Source organism: Eulemur rufifrons, chromosome 19, assembly GCF_041146395.1.
Source record: "Eulemur rufifrons isolate Redbay chromosome 19, OSU_ERuf_1, whole genome shotgun sequence".
NCBI lineage: Eukaryota > Metazoa > Chordata > Mammalia > Primates > Lemuridae > Eulemur > Eulemur rufifrons.
The window spans coordinates 80,611,980-80,632,392 of record NC_091001.1 but is presented as its reverse complement, the minus strand read 5'-3'; the positions used below and the strand labels follow the sequence as shown (position 1 = coordinate 80,632,392).

General features: G+C 46.1%; 1 protein-coding gene and 1 pseudogene across 1 annotated transcript in view; both read left to right on the top strand.

Moving 5' to 3' along the window:
• Positions 1–20,413, top strand: part of PRKCE (protein kinase C epsilon) — a 461,318-nt gene that overhangs the window by 57,742 nt on the left and 383,163 nt on the right. The window lies entirely within an intron of this gene.
• LOC138400203 (small ribosomal subunit protein eS7-like) lies at positions 15,957–16,525 on the top strand (annotated as a pseudogene).

Genomic DNA, 20,413 nt, shown 5'->3' with positions numbered 1-20,413 from the left:
TTGGGGACAGCATGAGGTTTGATGGTTTGGGACAGGTGGAGCAGTGTTCACTAAAGGCAAACTGAAGTCCACAAAACCCAGCTTTCTGGCTCCTCCTCCCCTTTCTGCCCCTCCCCCCACCCCTGAACCCCCCCTCCTGGATGGGGGCCCAAAAGTCTCTGCCCAAAAGTCTGGGCCCATATCCTCTGCTGAGTCCTACCTGTTAAAATTCTGTTTCAGTTTTTAACTTCAAAAGTGCCTTTTGAAACCTGCAAGCGCTTCCTTTCCCTCCCCTGTCTTCCTGCACTTGTCTCTTGTTCACCTTCAGTTGAACAGGGGCCCAGGCAGAACTAGGATTCTTGGGAAAGGTTGTTTCTCCAGCTTTCAAAGGTCAAGGCTGGTGCCATGGTAATAGCCCTGCTGTCCTGAACCTGTCCAAGGTCCTTGAGTGAAAGGATGGGGATCCCACTGCGTTTGCCTCCCAGGATAGGCTGGGCCCAGACGAGGGTGATGTAACCACTGTGAAGAAGGAGGAGTCTAATCCTCATTCGCCTCCCACAGTGCAGCTTCTCTGGCTTCCACGTTGTTTGTGTGTCTGTCGTGTCTGGTTTGGACCTGTGGGTTAAGGAGCAGCACTTAGATACCAAGTGCTTTGTAATCTCTCTCTCAATCATCTGTCTCCCTGTTCATCATCCATCTTTTTCTGTCTATCTACACATGGGCCCCTGTACATAGACACAGATGCATGCATATTTTGGAGAGTTTTGCTTGCATAAGGAAACCTATGTTGTGCTCCTCCGAAAGCATAATGCATGCTTTGTGCATATCAGCAGGTGCCATGGGGCATAATGTGTCCCTTCTCTTCAAGTTCTGTAATCTGTTTTGACTGTAAGAAGAGGATCCTGAGGCTTCTTTCCTAATAGCTTGTGTTTTTATTGGTGATGATGATATTTAGCCCACTGAAATAGTCTGCTAGGGACGTCCACACTCTTTCTTCTGCCCCTATGTTGGGGGCTCCTGAGGGTAAGGAGGAAGCTGAAGGTCCCAGTACCCACTGTCTGGCTACGGCCACAAGCTGGTCATTAGTTTCTGAGCAAAAGAGGGTCAAACTGCCTCCTGTGGCTGTTAACTATGGGTAGAGGACTGGGCAGAGGATGCCCCAGTATCACAGATTCCCTCTCTGTGTGACTGGCATTTGTGCCCCAGCCCTAGATAGTATCTCTTGTGAACGTTAAAAGAAAGGCTCCTTCTGCGTGTGAGCAGGTGTGGGCCCCTGAAAAAGCTGATGGCTGGTTGCCAGGAATTCTTTTAGGGTGGCACTGATTGTTTTGGTGAATTGACCAAGACTCTCAGGCTTGCAGACCAAGACCGTGGGTTTATAGAGCTCCCAACCTCAGCTCTACTGACATTTGGGCCAGATAACTCTTTGTTGTGGGGAGCTGTCTTACACAACGTAGGATGTTTAGTCATATCCCTGGCCTCTGCCCACGACATGCCAATAGCACTTTCCTCCCAGTTGTGACAACCACAAATGTCTCCAGACATTACCAAATGCTCCCTACAGGGCACAATTGCCCCTAGTCGAGAACCACTGGGTTAGCACCTGAGAGTGTCCAGCCATTTGGGGAGAGCTAATAGTAACCAAGTGCTTGCAATTGTTTATATATAAAGTCAGTGTGCCAGTTCCAGTTACGAGGAGAATTGTGTGTTATGCCAACCGGGATTCTAGGATCAATTGGTTAACCTGTTACAGTTCTAGGGGCAAGCTCTGCAGAAAACCCAACTCTAATGCTGGAATCAGTCAGGAAAATGGGTTCAGCAATTCCATGGTTTAATCTGGAGTTCCAAGGAACACTAGTTTTGGGGTTGTTAATGGTTGTTCCTCCTAGGGATTTGAGAATTCCCCAATACCTGCCCCCCACCAGCGATGGCTTGGGGAGCAACACTGGGGACCCTCTTCTATGAGTGAGTGAGAAGCACAACATGAGGCATCAGAATACTGAGATCATAAAGTTCATATCTGAGCTAGAGGCATTTGGGTAGATGGAGTCTTTGATATGTCCCTGCCCACTAAATGCCAATAATTCTTGTCCACTAAAAGCCAGTAGCCCTCTTGCCCATGCTTATCTCCTGATGTCCCCCTAGAAGGGTCTCTAGTGAGACCCTAGCTTGATATATTGATTCCTGCATCATTCTTTCAGTCACCTAATTATTCATGCAGGTGAGAGTTAAGGTCACTTCTGCTTGTCATGGCTGCGCATTTGGGAAGAAGATTGGTCTGTCTCCTGTATGCCAGCACCATGCTCAATCTTGGTGCTCAAGATTGTTATCAGTTAATTCTCAGAAAAATTCTGAACTAGGTACAGGTAATTGCCTGGGGTTCACAGGAAGTCTGCCTACTCCTGCTTTTTAGAAACGAGGAAACTGAGGGTCTGTAACTTGCCCAAGGTCCAGCTAGTTAAGAGGCAGAGCTGGGATTTAGACCCATTTTCACAGTTCTGCATTGCCTTGGGGAAGCAAGACACACCCACGGGGAAAGTTAAATAACAACAGGAGTTACATAACCCAGGACAATAGTGCAGTGGCTGTCACCAGGCAGTGAATGATGAAATGCTAGGTGGCACAGAAAAACTAGTTGTCAGGGGAGCTCAGAAGGTGGAATTCTTAGAGGGCTGGGTCTGGGTCATCAGGATTTGATAGACATGGGGCTGGCCCCAGACCCTTAAGATGCATAGAATCTGATGGACAAAAAGCAGCAGGGTGGTTCTGATTTAGTTTCTCAAGAAACTCAGATGGGATACGAGCATCTTTCATCTTTCTTTTTTAAGAACTAGTGATTCTCAAACTTTTGGGCCTGAAGTCCAAAACTTAAATAATTTAAATTTAAATATTTTACAATTATTGAAGACTCCAGAGATTTTTGTTTATGTGGACTATATCTATCAATATTTACCACATTAAAATTAAAACTAACAGATTTTTAAATTACTTAAAAAATAAGCCTATTGCATGTTAATAGGAAGGGCATATTTTTTATGAAATAAACTACGTATCCAAAATGAAAATCTTAGAGGCATGGCACTGTTTTATATTTTTTGTAAATCTCTGTAATGTCTGGCTTAAAAGAAGGCAGCTGGATTCCTTTATCTGCTTTTGCATTCAGTCTGTTGTCGTATCACATGTCATGTAGCCTCTGTACATTCCTGAGAGCATGAGAGTGAAAGAGACAAGAAATGTGTTAGTATTAAGAGAATAATTATGACCTTGCAGACCAACTGAAAAGGTCTCAGAGACCCCTAAATGTCCCTAGACCACATTTATACTTAAACCAGGGAACCACTACTTATACTTAAACCTAGGCAGGAGAGGGTGCTAAATTTGGGTGGGAACTTGGATCTTGATGGATCTCTCTTGGGAAACAGGAAGATGAGGGAAAGCAGATGGGTCACTATCTTTTCACTTCCTGGGACCCTCGGAGGTCCTCTCTCTGACTCTGAGTGTACTGACCAGGTGTGATGCAGTGGTGATGACAGATTTGGCCTATTTCTATTTGGAGTGCTAATCTCACCTTGTGTGTGTAACAAAAGCACCTCATGGTTCTCTAGGTAGAAACCCAGGAATGCATTGTAGTAGGTTAGATAAGTTAGCGACATTTATCCTCTGTTTGCCGATGGAGGGAAACAAGTAGTGTGTGAGTGCCCACTTCTGCTCTCTTGGAGCTTTTGGTCTGCATGGTTTATACACGTGGTTATTCCACCCCTAGCAATTCTTGGTAAAAAATCTTCCCTGTGAAAATATGCAAGGGGGGAAGAGAGGCCTCTGTGAGTGCCAGAATCTAGTTCATATGTGTTTCCAAGGTAGTAATTAGAGGGTGCCTGTAATTAGCCTGAGGAGTCTTCCAGGGCCTGAGGTTTAAGTGTTAATTTTCAACACAGATGTGCTTCTGGGCATTAGGTTAAATGTGGCCTGCTTGGAGCCGTTTGTTGGGAAGGTACTGTCCTTTTTCCTAACCAGTTTGCCCTGTTGATGGTCATGATTCACCATTCCCTTCTGCCCACTGTGGATTTTCTGCTACTCAGGACAGCTCACTGGTTTTGAGTTTGACATTCCAACACATGTTCTTTTAATTTCTTCATTGCTGTGATGACATGGGCTTCTTTTAGGAGACCCTGCTTTCATTTCTTATTTTCCAGCAGCTTGAATAGTTTGGAATCTCCAATTCCTACTGCCTGGCTACAGATTCTGGACAGTGTGCTGGCGTCCCAGCTATATGCAGACACACCTCATTGTATGGCACTTTGCTTTATTGTGCGTCTCAGATATTGCAATTTTTACAAATTGAAGGTTTGTGGCAATTCTGAGTCAAGCAAGTCTATTGGTGCCATTTTTCCAACAGCGTGTGCTCACTTTGTGTCTCTGTGTCACATTTTGGTAATTCTTGCAATATTTCAAAGTTTTTTTTCCCATCTTGGCATCTGTGTGTATAAACTTTTTCAACATGAATATATCTGCTATGGTGATCTGTGATCAGTGATCTTTGATGTTGCTATTGTAATTGTTTTGGGGCATGATGAACCACGCCCATATAAGATGGTGAACTTAATCGATAAGTGATGTGTGTGTTCTCACTGCTCCACTGACCAGCCATTCCCCCATCTCTCTCCTTCTCCTTGGGCCTCCCTAATCCCTGAGACACAACGATATTGAAATTAGGACAGTTATAACCTACAAGGGCCTTTAAGTGTTCACATCTTTCCCTTGAAATAAAAAACTAGAAATGTTTAAGCGTAGTGAGGAAGGCATGTTGAAAGCTGAGATGAGTCAAAAGGTAGGCCTTTTGCACCAGTTAACCCAGTTGTGAATACAAAGGAAAAGTTCTTGAAGGAAAAGTGCTACTTCAGTGAACATACCAATGATAAGAAAGCGAAACAAGTCATTGCTGGTATAGAAAACGTTTTAGTGGTTAGAAGATCAAACCAGCTACAACATTACATTTAGTGAAAGCCTAGTCCAAAGTAAGGCCCTAATTCTTCAATTCTGTGAAGGCTGAGGGAAGTGAAAAAGCTGCAGGAGAAAAGTTTGAAGCTAGCAGATGTTGGTTCATGAGGTTTAAGGAAAGACACCGTCTCCGTAACATAAATGTGCAAGGGGAAGCAGCAAATCCTGATATAGATGCTTCAGCAAGTTATCCAGAAGATCTAGCTAAGATAATTGATGAAGGTGGCTACACTAAACAACAGATTTTCAATGTAGTCAAAACGGCCTTCTATTAGAAGAAGATGTCATCTAGGATTTCATAGCTAGAGAGGAGAAGTCAATGGCTGGCTTCAAAGCTTAGTAGGACATGCTGACTCTCTTGTTAGGAGCTAATGCAGCTGGTGACTTTAAGTTGAAGCCAAGGCTTATTTATCATTTCCCAAATCCTAGGGCCCCTTGGAATTATGCTGAATCTACTCTGCTTGTGCTTTGATCAAGGAACAACAAAGCCTGGATGACAGCACCTCTCTTTACAGCATGTTTTGTGGAATATTTTAAGCTCACTCTGAGACCTACTGCTCAGAAAAAAAAAAAAAAAAAAAGATTCCTTTCAGAATGTTACTGCTCATGGACAAGGCACCTGGTCACCCAAGAGCTTTGATGGAGATGTATGGGATTAATAGCATTTTCATCGTTGCTAACACAACATCCATTTGCAGCCCGTGGGTCAAGGAGTAATTTTGACTTTCAAGTCTTATTATTTTATTTAAGAAATATATTTTATAAGGCTATAGCTGACATAGATAGTGATTCCTCTGATGGATCTAGGCAAAGTAAATTGGAAATCTTCTGGAAAGGATTCACCATCCCAGATGCCATTAAAAACATTCATGATTCATGGGAGGAGTTCAAAATACCAACATTAACAGGAGTTTGGAAGATGTTAAACCTGCAGTATCTCTGAGGTGTGCCTGTAGTTTTGATTCTCAGGATATATTCTTCTTATAAAAAATATTTCCAACTTAAGCTGTCAGATATGTCCTGAGGGCCTTTAGCTTCTGACACTCTTGCCTTGTTCGTTAGCCCTCCTGTTTTTCTAGATGACATAGAAGGCTTTTAGGGTGGCTGTAGGGTGATAAAAAGGGAATTAGAACTGGATTCCAGAACTCACTTTGCTGCTTGTTAGCTGGGTGACCTTGGGCCAGCCACTTAACCTTTCTGGGCCTCAATTTCCTCATGGGAAGTAAGAGAAAGAATGTATGTGAAGGCTTAGTATTGTCAAGCTCCATTTGGTTTAAGACTTGGCCTTAGAGTTCTTATTAATAGACCTGCCTTTTGCTGAGCAAATTTTCTAGGTAAAGATGTATGCCTGGATGTGCATCATAGTACAGTCCCTTATCTGCCCAAGGTGAAATTAATTTTACGTGACTGGGCATAGTTAATCTTTATTAGGCAAATGGTGCAGTCTTCTCTGGAGTAGAAAATTATGTGTATATAAGAATGGCTTACTTACCTGTTAAGGCCACAGTTATTTATTCAGCATGAGCCAAGTGCACAGTGATAGGGGAGAAACAGTAAAACCCTTTGGAAACCCTTTCATGTGAATGAGATGTGTGTTGACAGGAGAGAACAGGCAGTGGCAGAATGTTCTGTATGTCCAGCCAGTGCACACAAGTGGGAGTGGGTGTCTCTAAGGGGAGAGATCAGTGGGTTGCCGTATTATCCGTAGAGGCTTGGGACAAGGGGGGTTTGAACTCTGCCTTAAAGGATAAGAGGATTAGGACTTGGGAGGGAGGGAATTCCAGGTAGCTTAGAGGATTTGAGCAACATCTGTCATTCCGCCCAGATGTGCTGGCTATCATTTGAGCCCTGATGATTCTGGTTTCTTGCCATTGCCTTGGTCTCTGCTTCTCGGCTTCACATTTGGGGCCTGCATTTTTATAGTGTACCAGAACTCCAGGAGGCCGAGAAGGAAGCTAAAGCTCTCGTTGGCTTAAACTAGGCTGAGGGAAGTGTTGTCTTGTGTAAACACCATACCTCACTCTCTGTTTAAATGTATTTTTTAAAGTGTGACTTCACATCCTTTCAGAAAGCCTTTTGTATCCCATCAAGGGATTAAGCTGATGGGTGAGAAGCCACTTATGCTATATAAATTAAAGGTACTAACGGTGTTAGCTTCAAAGGGCAAAGGACCAAGGTTAGGGCAAGGAGAGGTCTCTCCCTCTTCATTTGAGGGGAAATTTTTTTATAAGACCCTAATTGCCTGCCTGACACCTAAATGGCCAGAAACTTTCCTGGAGGCTGGTCTAGCAAACCAAAGAATGACAATATAAGCAGTGACAGTGGTGGCTAACCCCGCCAGCACCCCGCCCCAGCACGCCCACTTCCAGACACACTCACACACTCTTCACGGTATCCTCTTGCGCATGTTGCTTCCTTCTGTGGCGCGAGGGTGCCATTGGGTGTCATTTTATATTACAGGTGTAATGCCCACATGACATTTTAATCTTTACATCTTAGTCACAGACTTCTAGAATGTCTGAGCTGGAAGGAAGCTTAATTAAAGCTCCTTGTTTTACAAATGGGGAACTGAAAACCCGGGTTGTCTGACTCTAAGTCCAGGTCTCTCTTCACCAGTTGGTGGGTTTTTTTTGTTTTTTTTTTTTCCAATATCTGAGAAATAACAGCTACCACTTACTGAGACTTCATGCGAAGTGCTTTTCATGCATCATGTCATTTATTTTTCATAACAACTGTATGAGGAAGGTATTATTATCACCCCTTCTTCAAGGTTAGAGAGGTTGAGAAATGTGTTTGGAGTCAGTGTTAGTACATAATGGTGCGGAGATTTGAACTCAGGATGCAGTGGCTCTGGAACACGAGCTCCTAACCAGTATGCTGTGCTGCACTGGGCCTTCCAAGTGAGGCTTTCTCTGTTTCCACTTCTTCCCCTGCTTTCCTCCCTCTTTCTTTTCCATTGTCCCACCAGGGACCTCACTCTCTACTTGCTAAGGTAGGATTCTGACCACGGCTACCATGATGGCTTAGAAGCCTGGGCTCCAAAGGAAGGAGGTCTAGAGCCTTGTTTAATGGTTCAGAGTCCTTATCCTGATACCGCATCACTTATACATCAGGAGTCCTTGGCTGGTTAATTCAGACAGGGCTGTGGAGGGCACAAGGCAGCCTGTTCTTACATTGGCTATGGGAGACTGAGCAAGATAGAGTAGAGCGAAAGTGGATGGAAGCCTCCAGGAAATCCATCCTCAACTCAAGCACATGTCCTCTTAGCAGGGGCCACTTGCATCATCTTTATCATCAAAGAGTATGATCCCATTACTCTTATGAGACAGCCAGTGCAGATGTGATACCAAGGCAGCTGAGGGGCTCCTACCTGCAGCCTCTGCCATATGCATTTGTGTGTCCCTCTTTCATTCTTTTTTTATGGTTTCCTTCTCCTCTTCTTATAGCAATGGCCTGAAGGATATTACTCACACCCTGTGAGGCTACGATCACTGACCCCTGGCTTATGTGCACTTTTACACAGTATTGAAGGGATCTGCATACTCAGGAATGCAGCTATTAATACTTTTCAATTTGTGCAAGAGATTCTGGGCTGTGCTGGAGGCTTCATCCTCCATGGGGGCTTATTTTACAAGTTTGAGCAGAAAATATTCCAAGGTACATCGGTAGTCTAATTAATCAGCCTGCCTGCTGACTCTGATTAGGCCAGAGCTGGTGCTGAGAAATTCTCTGGCCATCCTTTGCAGGAGGAAGAACTGGTGCCTTCACCTTGCCTTGAGGGGAGTGGATTTGGCAATGGCTTAGGAAGGCACCAACCTGGAGTTCAGGGGCCCAGAGGGCCAGCAGTCCATCTGGGGTCTTACAAGAGGAACGTATCAATATGGAGGAGATCTGTGGGGCATGGGCATAGTTTGCATTTTTTTTAAAGTGTAGGGTTATAATTTTATAGTTCAACCACCCTAACAAGAATGGATGCATTTGAGTCCCTTGGTTCACTCTGGATAGAAAAGAGGAAGAAAAATGAAAACCACGTATCAAAAGAGCAGCCCTGGGGGTGCAGTCATGTTGCCGAGGACACTGAGCCTAAAGAGCTGTCTGGGGCTTAACAGAGCATGACATTTTTAACTGTCAAGAGCTACCAGTTTCTTTTCTGTCTCTGAAGAGACACTTCTCCCAAGAAAGTTTCCATTAAAGAAAAATTAACTTTGCATGTGTACCCAGCAGATCGTGGGCGACAGAGAGCTGTTATTTGTAAAACTTTTTAAAAATAAATTTTTACATTTGTGGAACATGACAATGATATTCCTTCAGCTTTACCTGAAAGGAAACCAAATCCCACTTGTGTGACAGAACACATGGAGTCCATTGATGAACATTTTGAGGTGAAGAAAACAGGAATGTGGAAATGGGAGCTTGGGTGCTTCTGAACCACGGAGAACTCTCAGGCAGAAGGTGGCTGCTGTGGACGGTTTGGGGACCGGGGCATTTTAGGGCCAGTTGATTTCCGTGACTAGTTAGCACTTGCCTTTGTGTTTAGAGAGGAGGGTGGTTATTACCACTAGTGTCAGGAGAGTGAGCTGTGGCTTACGTGAGGGATGCATGGTCTTTGCCTACTCTTGACACGTGGTGTAAGGACAGGGCCACTCGCTGTAGAAATGGCCTGCGTTTCACAGTTCAGCCTCTTGGGCCCAGAGCATTCACTTAGAGCAGCACCATGCCCTGTGGTTTTTTTTGGTCAATATTTTAGGACCATCAGTTCTATGGCCCATGTGTGTTGGATGCATAAATGTGTGGCCTGGGAGAGAGGCCCAAAGCGGTGGAGAGTTGGAGTAATGTGAGAATAATAAGCATTTGTTTGGAGAGTTTTCATTTACTGAGTGTCTTCTGGAAACTGGGAGAAGTTAAGTCTCCTTCCTTAGTCCTCACATTCACTTTAGGGATGAGAGAAAGAGACTCAGAGACATGAAGTGTCTTGGTCATGATTATGTAGTTGCTCAGTGGGAGACCTAAGTCTTAAAATCAAGGGAGGGTCTTCTGCACTCCTGGGCCTTTTTGCCACCGCAGGCGGCCATCTGTGATGCGATTAGGCTTCGGAACTACCTCCCACTCCGCAGAACACCTTTCCCACGGTCTGCCACAGACCTTGAAATTCTACCCTTAGCAGGTCTTTCCTGAAACTTAAACCTTGTTATGACGAGGTTAAAGCACAGATGTCCTAAAGCAGAACCACACCATCTTATTAGTCTTTCAAAACATCAGTATCGATGAAATTTATGAGGACTTTATTTGGGACAGACTGTCATTGGAGGCGAGGGGAGAATATAGGGACCCTGGACATCCCAAGGCAGGCAAAGGGCTCCACATGGGGGGCCTGAGGACAGACATATCTCAGGGGCTTGGATTTTTCTATAGGTGAGCCCTGAATGCCACTGTAAGTGCATTCTACCCAGGCTATAATGTTACAATACTTGGATATATTGGTATCAACTCACAAGGCAGATTTATGTTTCACAATACCTATCATGTAACTATGAGATTACTAAATAATGAAATCTAATATTATTGGTCATTGCTCATGTTAAATAGGTTTATCCATTCATTGATATCCACCTCTTTGAAAAAAGTTTCGGGTCAGTCTATATTGTTATATGTTTTATGACTACCTTATTTTGGGCAGTAGTAGTGGTGAGAACAATAATAATTATAATATCTTAGATGCCACTTCCTCCAGGAAGTCTTCTGGGATCCTCCAAGTCAGGCTACATGCAGCTTCCTATGCGTTTCTGTGGCACCTGGCCTGCTTTTTCCTCAGTCAGCACCTTAGACACTGGTATTTTCCTGTTTGTTTGCCTGTCGCTTTCACTATCTTTCCCCAGTAGGATTTGTCATCTGGACTACAAAACAAAAAATGACACGAGCGATTGTTTTCTCAATTCTCCTAAGGATGGTACATAATGTACAATTTTAGATAAACAGGAGAGAAGTTAAATCACTATAATTAATGGGTGCCCTAGATCAGGGGTTGGCAACTTTCTCCTCTAAAGAGCCAGAGAATAAATATTTTTGGCTTCGTAGGCTATACAGTCCCTTCAGAATAACTCAGCTCTACCATTGTAGCACAAAAGCAACCATAGACAATCCAAATAAATGAATTTATTTATAAACACAGGCCGTGGCTGAGATTTGGGCCTGGGCTGTGGTTCCCTGAGCCTTATATGGCTTATGGTTTCCTTCTCTCTGTTTAAGGGGGTGCTAGGCTGACTGACTGTGAGCTCGATGTGGACAGAGATTCCGATTTGCTCACCACCTTTTCCCTGCTGGTGGCCTGTCCTGCTCCACAGTAAGTGCTCAAAAAAATACTAGCTCATGTTCCCTTATTCATTCAGCAAGTATTTAGTGAGTGCCTGCTGTGTTTCAGGCATCATTTGAGGAGCTTGGGATACATCAGTACAGAAAACATACACAATCCCTGTCCTTATGGGGCTCACATTTTAGCAACGGAGCTCAGATAATAAACAATAAATGATGTAACAATAAATGATGTAGTATGTAATAAGTTGATAAAGGCCATGGGAAAAGAAAACAGTACCGAGCAAGGTTCAGGGGTGTTGGAATTCCCTGGGGAGGTATGGGGTGGACAGCTTGCAGTATCCTAAAGGCTGGTCAGTGTTGGCCTCATTGGGGGGGTGAGAGTTGAGCAAAGACTTGAAGGAGGTCATGGGGTCAGCCAAGGAGCTGGCCAGAAATGCCTTTTCTCCTCCCTCTCACCATCTCCACACCTCAACAAGAGTCTCTCTTCCCCAAAGTAGTGTTGGAGGAAGAGCTCGGCGCTTTGAGAGACCTGGATTCCAGGCATGACTCTGCTGGTGACCCCTGTGGTCTCTTTCTGTCCTGCTGAGACCTGAGGCCACTCACTCTGGGCCTGCTCCCCTCTGCCTTCTCAGATCAATGATTTCACTTCGAGCCTGTGCCACATGGCATTCAGTATGTTACAGTTTCATGGGGTGGTCTTAGCCTTCCCATAGTTTTTATGTATGCCATATAGCAGGTGGCACCATGTGGGATGGGTGGATGAAGCAAGGTAAGGATGAAGTGGGTACAAAGTGCTTGGTTTAGGTTGTTTGGGTTGGATGGCTAGAAGTGCAATGCAGTGAGAAACATTAAACTCTGAGATTCAGTTCCCTGTCTGTGGTTTAATCATATTGTACCTAATGATAGTTTCAGAAAAGCAGTGCATCCTTCTGCGTAAAGGTGGGGTTGCCTATGTGCAGTTAGCAAACGTCAGCAGGAGAAGAGGTGGTTTTGTGAAGCAACCTGGGAGTCAGGCGAGCCCAAGGGGAGGAGATGAGGTACCCAGGTCTGTGTGCTCCGTCTTCCTGGAGCAGCAGCACTTTTGGCCTGGGCCTCTGGCATGTGTTGATATAATCCCTGAGCCCGAGTGTTGGGGTGGATTTCGTGACACACAGATCCCCCCGACAGGGGTGTTGACTGCTGACAGCCTGCAGCTGAGCCCCTGCTCCCCAAGACTGTTGCCTTGGCTGAAGGGGGCCCAGAGTCCTGCCCCTTCCTGAGGGTGGCCCACATTGAATGACTGGTTTATGGGAAAGGCCCGGCCCCCGTGCCCCAGTTTGAGACAGTTTTGCAAGTCCGTCCTAGCTGCAGAGCTCCCCTCGGGACTGGATGGGGCCTTTGTTGCAGCGGCGTCACAGCCCAACTGCCCCCTCTGCCCAGCCCTGCTGTCATCACTCCTTCCATGGGGCTGGTCCTGGGGGCAGTCCCCAGTGCAAGTCTCCGTCTCTGAGTCACTTGGCCAGGCTAACATCTGGCGGAAACAATGGCCTGTGGTGTGGACAGGCCCCTTGAGGCCCCAGGGACATGGTGTGATCGGAACACTGTGTGTGGTCCATCACCCCTGTGGGATGGTTTGGTGTCCACGGCAACGTCGTCCTGCCGTATCTCCCACCACCAGAGGTTTACATCTTGGAGTTAAACATTGTCCCCCTTGAGGCAGACTCTCCTTTGGCTCAGAGAGTCCTCAGAGACTGTCACTTCCATATGAACAAATATCTCAGAAAAATTTAGTTGCACCAAAGAGCAATCACAGCAGCTGTAAGACACGTGAGGCAGGACAGTTCAGGGTGTAAGGCTGGAGACTTTGCGTCTGCATTTTAGCTCCTCTGTGTCTTAGCTTTGGTCACCACGGGGAAGTCATTTGACCTTTCTGTAGCCCAGCTTCGTCGTTTGAAAAACAGCGCTCACCTCACAGGGCTGTTTTGCAGGTGAAGTGAAGTAGTGCTGGGCGCCTGGACACGCCTGCTTACGTGTTGGCTCTTATCGGATTCGTAGGAAGGGAAAGGCGCCCAGGGGAGATGAGAAGTGGCAGAAAAGCAAAATGTTGTAGGGTATCAGAGATAAAATAACTCTTAGAACATGAACATTTTATGCATTTGTCTGCAGACGTACACGGGAATGAATGAGGAAGGCAGGTCGGACCCTTGTTCTGGGAGCATGGATGCCAGCCAGGGCAAGGACAGGAAATGCTACTATAGAGATCAAGGCTTTGACTTTATAGCTGGGGGGACTGGGGAGGAAGGGAGTTAACACTAATTGGATAACTACTATGTGCTAGGAACTGTGCCAAGTCTTTCCTTATATTGTGCCGCTTATTTCTTACCATACCCATTTGACAGACACATTTTCATTCCTGTTTTATAGATGGGAAACTATGGCTGTGAGAGGTTAAGTCACTTGCCCAAGGTCAGAGAGCTATTGCATGATAGGTGGGGTTGGAAGGCAGGTCTGGGGGACAACAGGGTCCACGTTTCTGTCCTAGATCACAGTGCCTAAGGCTTTGTTCTTCAGTGCTGTCCTGTGCCAGGGCCTGAGGGGCATGGGAAGAAATCAGTTGCTTACAGATAAATCAATCTGTTAGGCAAATCAGACACAGAGAGGCCACCTCCTCCAGGAAGCCTTCCCTAAGTTTCCCTGCCCTGGAATCTGCTCCTTGCTCCTGGCTTCTCTGACAGTGCCTGCATCTCCACCAATGTTAAGTGTCCTCTCACTTTCTGCCAGATGCTGTGGTCATTTGTGGGGCCGTGCTCATTGCTTTACATAGTCACGTTTCTGGAGAACAGAAAAGGCCACACCTTTTCCTCTCACTGTACTCATGGGGCTCTTCCCTGAGCATCCTCCAGGAGGTGTGAAGAAGTTTTGTGGAGAGGATGAGCACGTAGGAACACTAGACAGTGGTGCTAAATGATTGCACACTCTGCAGCTGCAAGTACTGCAGAAACCTGCTGGAGGTAAGGATCATCTTGGTGAAGGATGATCAGGGGAGACGTCACTGAGGAGGTGAGGTCTGCACCCTGATCCTGGAGAGTGGGAGTGACTGGGGGGCTAGCTGAGCAGGTGGAAGAGGGGCACGGCCACCTTCAGGGGAAGGGACGGGTGTCAGTCATTGTGCACCTCTCCCCCTGTGTGCTGTCAGGGCACGGGGTGCGGGCTGGACGCTTCCCCCAGGGCAGTGTGGATATGCCAGCCTTGCCAACTTGAGACCAAATGTTCCTCCCACGCAGCTGTCTTCAAAATGAAGTCCTGATGAGGAGGTGGGTGAGCGAGCGAGCAAGCATGAATTACCTCTGGCCCACGTCTCGGCTCGCTTATAGGCTGCCTGCTTGCTTGAGCTTTCTCTCATCCTTCTGATAAATCAGGAACTCCCGAACACTCCTCCTGGAGTCATCCCCAACCCTCCAACCTGGAGCCTGGTGGAAGCAGGCCTGCCAAGTCCTGGAACACTCTGTGCTCTTCTTCAGAGCACTCAGACATCATTACCTGTCCAACCTTCACGCGGGCGGGCCACGGAGACAGAGCGGGAGCCAGGACCTCTGTTCACATGGTGGCAGACCCAGAGCAGGGGCTCCTCCTCACAGCTGCCTGGTAGAGGACGCTTGGCTTCTCTTCCCCCTCTTCCTCTTGCCCCTGACATGTAGGTGCTCCCCAAGCATCTGCCATTACTGGGGTCCCTTCTTCCCTGGAGCCAAAAGACACAGAATGTCAGGGTGGGAAGAGTCCAGTCCAACCACAAGCCGTCCACTTCTCCCCACCACCCTCTTGCACGGCCTCCTTGCTCTGTCCACAGAGCCCGTCTTGCCCACGGCTCTCTCCGCCTCCATCTGGGGCCTGAGACTCACTCTATTTGCAGAGCTGTGTGCATTCCCTAGTGCTACGTGGGCATCCCAACCTGGACATCACCCTGGCATCCCAAATTCAGCAAATCCAGGAATGATCTTATATCCCTCCCCTCACACATCCCACCTGATTATAGCAGCACTTCCAGTGTTCGGGATCCCTGGCTTGAGCCCTCCGTGTCATTCCTTTACCCCTTGCTGGCGATACCTCCTTGCAGGTCCTGCCTGTGGTTTCTCGACAGCTCCTTTCGCGAGCATCCTCCTCCCACCGTCCTGCTGCAGGTGCCTCTAACCTTTTGTCTGGATTCTGTAGTTTCCCCTAGCTGGCCTCCCTGCTGCCAATCTCTCCTGCCTCTAGCTTCATCCCACAACTATTAGCAGATTTATAGATTTAATTATGTTAATCAAAATCATTAATTAACACAGTTTTAATTATGTTATTTTTGTGCTCAAATCTTTCAGGATTTTCTCTTCGCTTTAGAATTAAATAATGACTTCTTGCCTAGCAACTAGAGACTTATAGAGTATTTATTCAGTCTTTCTGACTTATTTTCTTTACACCTGTAGATAAAGTACACTTTAGCCAAAAGAGCTTATTTGCTGTTTTTTGAGTAAGCTGTGTATTTCCTTCCTGCCTGCCTTTGCTTGTACCTTACCTTCCCCTAAATACCCTTCCTTCTCTCCTCCACTGTTTGAAACCCCACCATTCTCAAACAACCTGCCTTGGGAATTTGATGAGCTCTCATGAGAGCTGGGCCTCTTCCCAAGGTGGCGCTCAGCAAGGAGAAGGCCATGTTCAGTTCAAGCGCCAAGATCACGAAGCCAACAGTGAGAAGCCAGATGAGTTTGAGTCTGGCATTTCCCAGGCTCTTCTGGAGCTGGAGATGAACTCAGACCTCAAGGCTCAGCTCAGGGAACTGAATGTAGCAGCAGCCAAGGAAACTGAAGTTGGGGGTGGTCGGAAGGCTATGATGATCTTTGCTTCCCATTCCCCAACTGAAATCTTTCCCAAAAATCCAAGTCTGGCCAGTATGTGAATTGGAAAAAAAGTTCGGTGGGAAGTATGTTGTCTTTATCGCTCAGAAGAGAATTCTACCTAAGCCAACTCAGAAAAGCCGTACAAAAATAAACAAAAGCGTCTCAGTAGCTGCCCGTGCAGGATGCGATCCTTGAGGACTTGGTCCTCCCAAGTGAAACTGTGGGCAAGAGATTCCGTGTGAAACCCGCTGGCCCGTTTGGACAAAGACCTGTTTGGACAAAGCACAGCAGAATAATGTGGAACGCAGGTTGAAACTTTTTCTGGTGTCTATAAGAAGCTCACGGGTGATGATGTTAATTTGGAATTCCCAGAGTTTCAGTAGTAAACAAAAATGACTAAATAAAGTATATTCACAGTAAAAAAAATACAAACAAACAAAAAACCTGCTTTCAAGGATCTTTTTCTGATTTTTCCCAACTAGATGTGTTTTCGCTTTCTTTCGGATTGCTTTGTGACAGAGACTGTATCTTAATCTCTGTGTAAGCACAGACCCCAGCTTGTCCCTTGTTCTCAGTATTGGCTGAGTTGTACTGGATTTGAGCCTCTCGGGAAGAGTCAGTGTGAGTTTCTACAAAAGCCCAATTGATGCTAAGTCTTAGATGTTTGGTTGTCATATGTGGCATAAGTGCTTTGCCGTGGCCTTAGGGTTATTGGACGTTAACATATGATAGCTCTTAAAGGTACAAGATTGGGAATTATGTTTCTAGAGACTAAAATAGATCCATTTTAACATCATACATTTGTGCAGTTTACACCAGCTCTATCGCAGGTGTTATTTTATGGTCCTTTTCACCCTGCTAAGTAATGGGTTGTTCATAAGTCATTTTTATTAAGCAAATTAAGGGACTGTATTGGTTCCTGTACCAGACCAGGGACAGACGGAAGCAAAGTTGGATCAGGGTGCTCATATGACATCATCACATTGCTGTCTTTGTCCCTCTAGGCTGCTGTCTTCTGGTTGGCTATATTCTCAGACAGGATCTTCCCAGTGGTGGCAGAAATGTCCACCAGCAATTCCAGGTTTAAATTCAACTATTCATGTTTTAGGGACCCACAGAATGACAAGAGAGGGTATCTTTTTTGATAGTTTCAGCAGAAGTCACTGGAGGGGGGGTGTCCATCTTTGAGTGCATTGCTGTGGCCAGGGATACATGGTGCCTGATTGGCTGGGCTGTACCTGAGAGGACAGAGGAGAGAATTATGAACCTCGGAAATGCTAATTGACTTATCCAAGATCACTTGGCAGACTGAAGTGCCTGTCTTCTGACCAAAGTTCAAGTTCTTTGAATTACTCTAAGTTGTGCTTGGATTACCAATGCCTTTTCATGTCTATGTGTGAGCCATTTTTAGAGTAGGGGCAGCCCTTGGCCCAGTTGCAAAGGTGACAGATTGTGTTTTTGGGCATCTACTTCCCTTCCTCTCTACCCTTTACAGCCTGTCCGAGGACTCAACTAATGCACCATCCCTTCAAATTCTGTTTCTTGCCATCCTCTTTAAAAACCTGACATTGTTCTCAAATTCATTATGTTAAGTGAAAGAAGCCAGACTCAAAGGCTGTATACTGCATTATCCCAAGTATGTGATATTCTGAAAAAGGCAAAACTCTAGGGTTGGAAAACAGATCAGGAGTGGGATGGGGCAGAGTATTGAGTATAAACGGACAAGAGAAATTTTTTTAGGTAATAGACTGTTTTATATCTTGATTATGGTGGTGATTATAAGACTATATATTTGTCAAAATGCACAGAACTGTATACTAAAAAGGGTAACTTTTACAGTGTGTAAATTGTACTTTAATAAACAACAACAACAACAAAACCCCTTAGATCCTTTTCAGGCCTGAGTGACAATGGGATTTGCATCTTAATGAGCATTAAAACTGTAGGCTGTAATGAACTTTGTAAGTAGCTTTGAGATACTAGCATGATCTAATACCAAGAACAAGAAATCACAAAGTATTAGAGTCCTCAAGAATAAATGACTCTCAGCCTGGCATAGTGGCTCATACCTGTAGTGCCAGCTACTCTGGAGGCCGAGGTGAGAGTATCTCTTGAGCCTGGGAGTTCAAGGTCCACCTGGGCAACATAGTGAGACCCCATCTCTAAAAATTTAAAGGAATAAAAAAAAAGAGTAATTGACTCTCATTCACTGGAAAGTGGACAGGTTGTCCCTGAGCTGAGTAAGTCAGCGGCCCTTCTGCTGCCACCATCTGACTGGGGCTGTGAAGCTGTGCCCCCAACTGTCCTCCCTTGGGCCAAGTCAGGGTGGAGACTCCCTGGGGAATGTGGGATCTAGGATTGAGGCAGAGGGCTTAGGGCACACATGGGTGACAGAGCGGAGACAAATAAAGATTCAGGAGAAAGCATTATCACCGCTACTCCAACCTTGCTGCAAACATGATCCTTCCTAGGCAGTTGGTAGGCTGGAGGACAGTGGGAAAGTCCAGCATTCACAGCGTTTAGCGTCCCTCTTCCTGGACACTCCTCCCCCGCTGCCACCTGACACGTTCTTTAGAACCCGCTCAGATGTGCCCTTCCCCCTACCCATTGCAAGGCCTCCTCCTACAGCCTCCCCAGGGGCCTGTCTTTCCAGTCTTTTCTGTGCCAGCGTCTGGCTTCTCCATTCACTCAAACTCCTCCCCAGTTGGTTCTAGCTCATTTCATTGCAATCTGGGCATTTTGTTTTTTCATTTGTGTCTGATTATTCAGTTCAAAACACTGCACTCCCAAACGTTTCCTTCTCTCCCTGCCCTACTCCAGTTCTACCTGTGTTCATCTCAGATAATGATTATTTAAAAGTATAGCTTCAAAGGCTGGGTGTGGTGGCTCAACGCTTGTAATCCTAGCACTTTGGGAGGCCGAGGCAGGAGGATTGCTTGAGGCCAGGAATTTTAGAGCAGCCTGGACTATAGCGTGGACATGGTCTTCACAAAAAAATTTTTAAAAAAGTTAGCTAGGCATGGTGCTGCACACCTATAGTCCCAGCTACTCAGGAGGTAGAGGCAGGAGGGTCGCTGGAGCCCAGGAGTTTGAGGCTGCAGTGAGCTATGATGACGCCACTACACTCTAGCTCAGGCAACAGAGCAAGACCCCTGTCTCAAAAAACAAAACAAAAGAGTACAGCTTCACAAGGAGATACTATATAATACAGAAATTACATAGTGGTTTCTGAAGTTTTCTTAGCTTTCTGCTCACTGAAAGTCTTTACTGACAGGGAAGTAATAAAATAATACTTTCAGTTATAGATATCACATTTTCTGATTTAAAACATCTGATTAAAAAAAATATATATATATATCAGCTGCAAACATTTTTATTTTTTCTGAAATGGTGTTTTTGCAAGAAAAAAGTTGCTCACCAATTACTAAAATTAAATGGGGAAAGCTCTGGCCGTGGAATTGAGGTGTCAGGAAGCTGGGCTCAGCCGTCTCCAATGCCATTGCTTCTGTCTGTGCCCGTGAAGGACCATGGATTATGACAGCAGGAGAGACCCAGGGCCAGGGCAGACCTTTGTGTGTTCAGCAACAAGGGGATATTTTTGCTGAGTTGGGGACTCAGACTCAACAGCGTGCCCTGGCAGTGCGGCTGGAGCTGACGTCTAGCTGTAATAAACCTTCTGAGAAACACTTCCTCACGGTTGTTTAAAGTTTGCTTCCAGCATACACACATCTGACACTTCCTGGCTTTAAAGCTGCACAAAACCCCCCATCAGTTGTAGGGAGTGAGACAGAGTCTTGAGCTGCCTGGGGACAAATATCAGGGTCTTCCTGGGGCCAACAGCACCAGAAGAACAGGGCCTGGCTGTGGCTATGGCAGACAGAGAGCAAAGGCTCCTCTGAGGAAAGCCAGTGATGCCCTGGTTGAACGAGGCCTGTTCTCCTGCTCTGAGATGGTCCCCAGCCAGACTCCGCCAATCAGATCGGAGACCTTGCCAGCTCAGCCCAGCAGGTGGGCGTGTGCATGTTCTGGGCCCTTGCCCAGGTTGGACAGCGTTGCTGACAGCCTGCAACTATGGTCTCGGAAGGGAAGGCTCAGGGGGTGGCTCGGTGCTGATACAGCCTGTGCTGGATCACCCCAGAAGGCCACCAGCATGGCCACCACGGTGAGCAGAAAAGCTCAATAGGGGAGCTTGGAGAGAGCCACCAGAAGGCCATGGGATGCTGCAGGTCTCACCTTTGAAGAGACTGCGGTCCCCTGTAATGCTTGCTGCT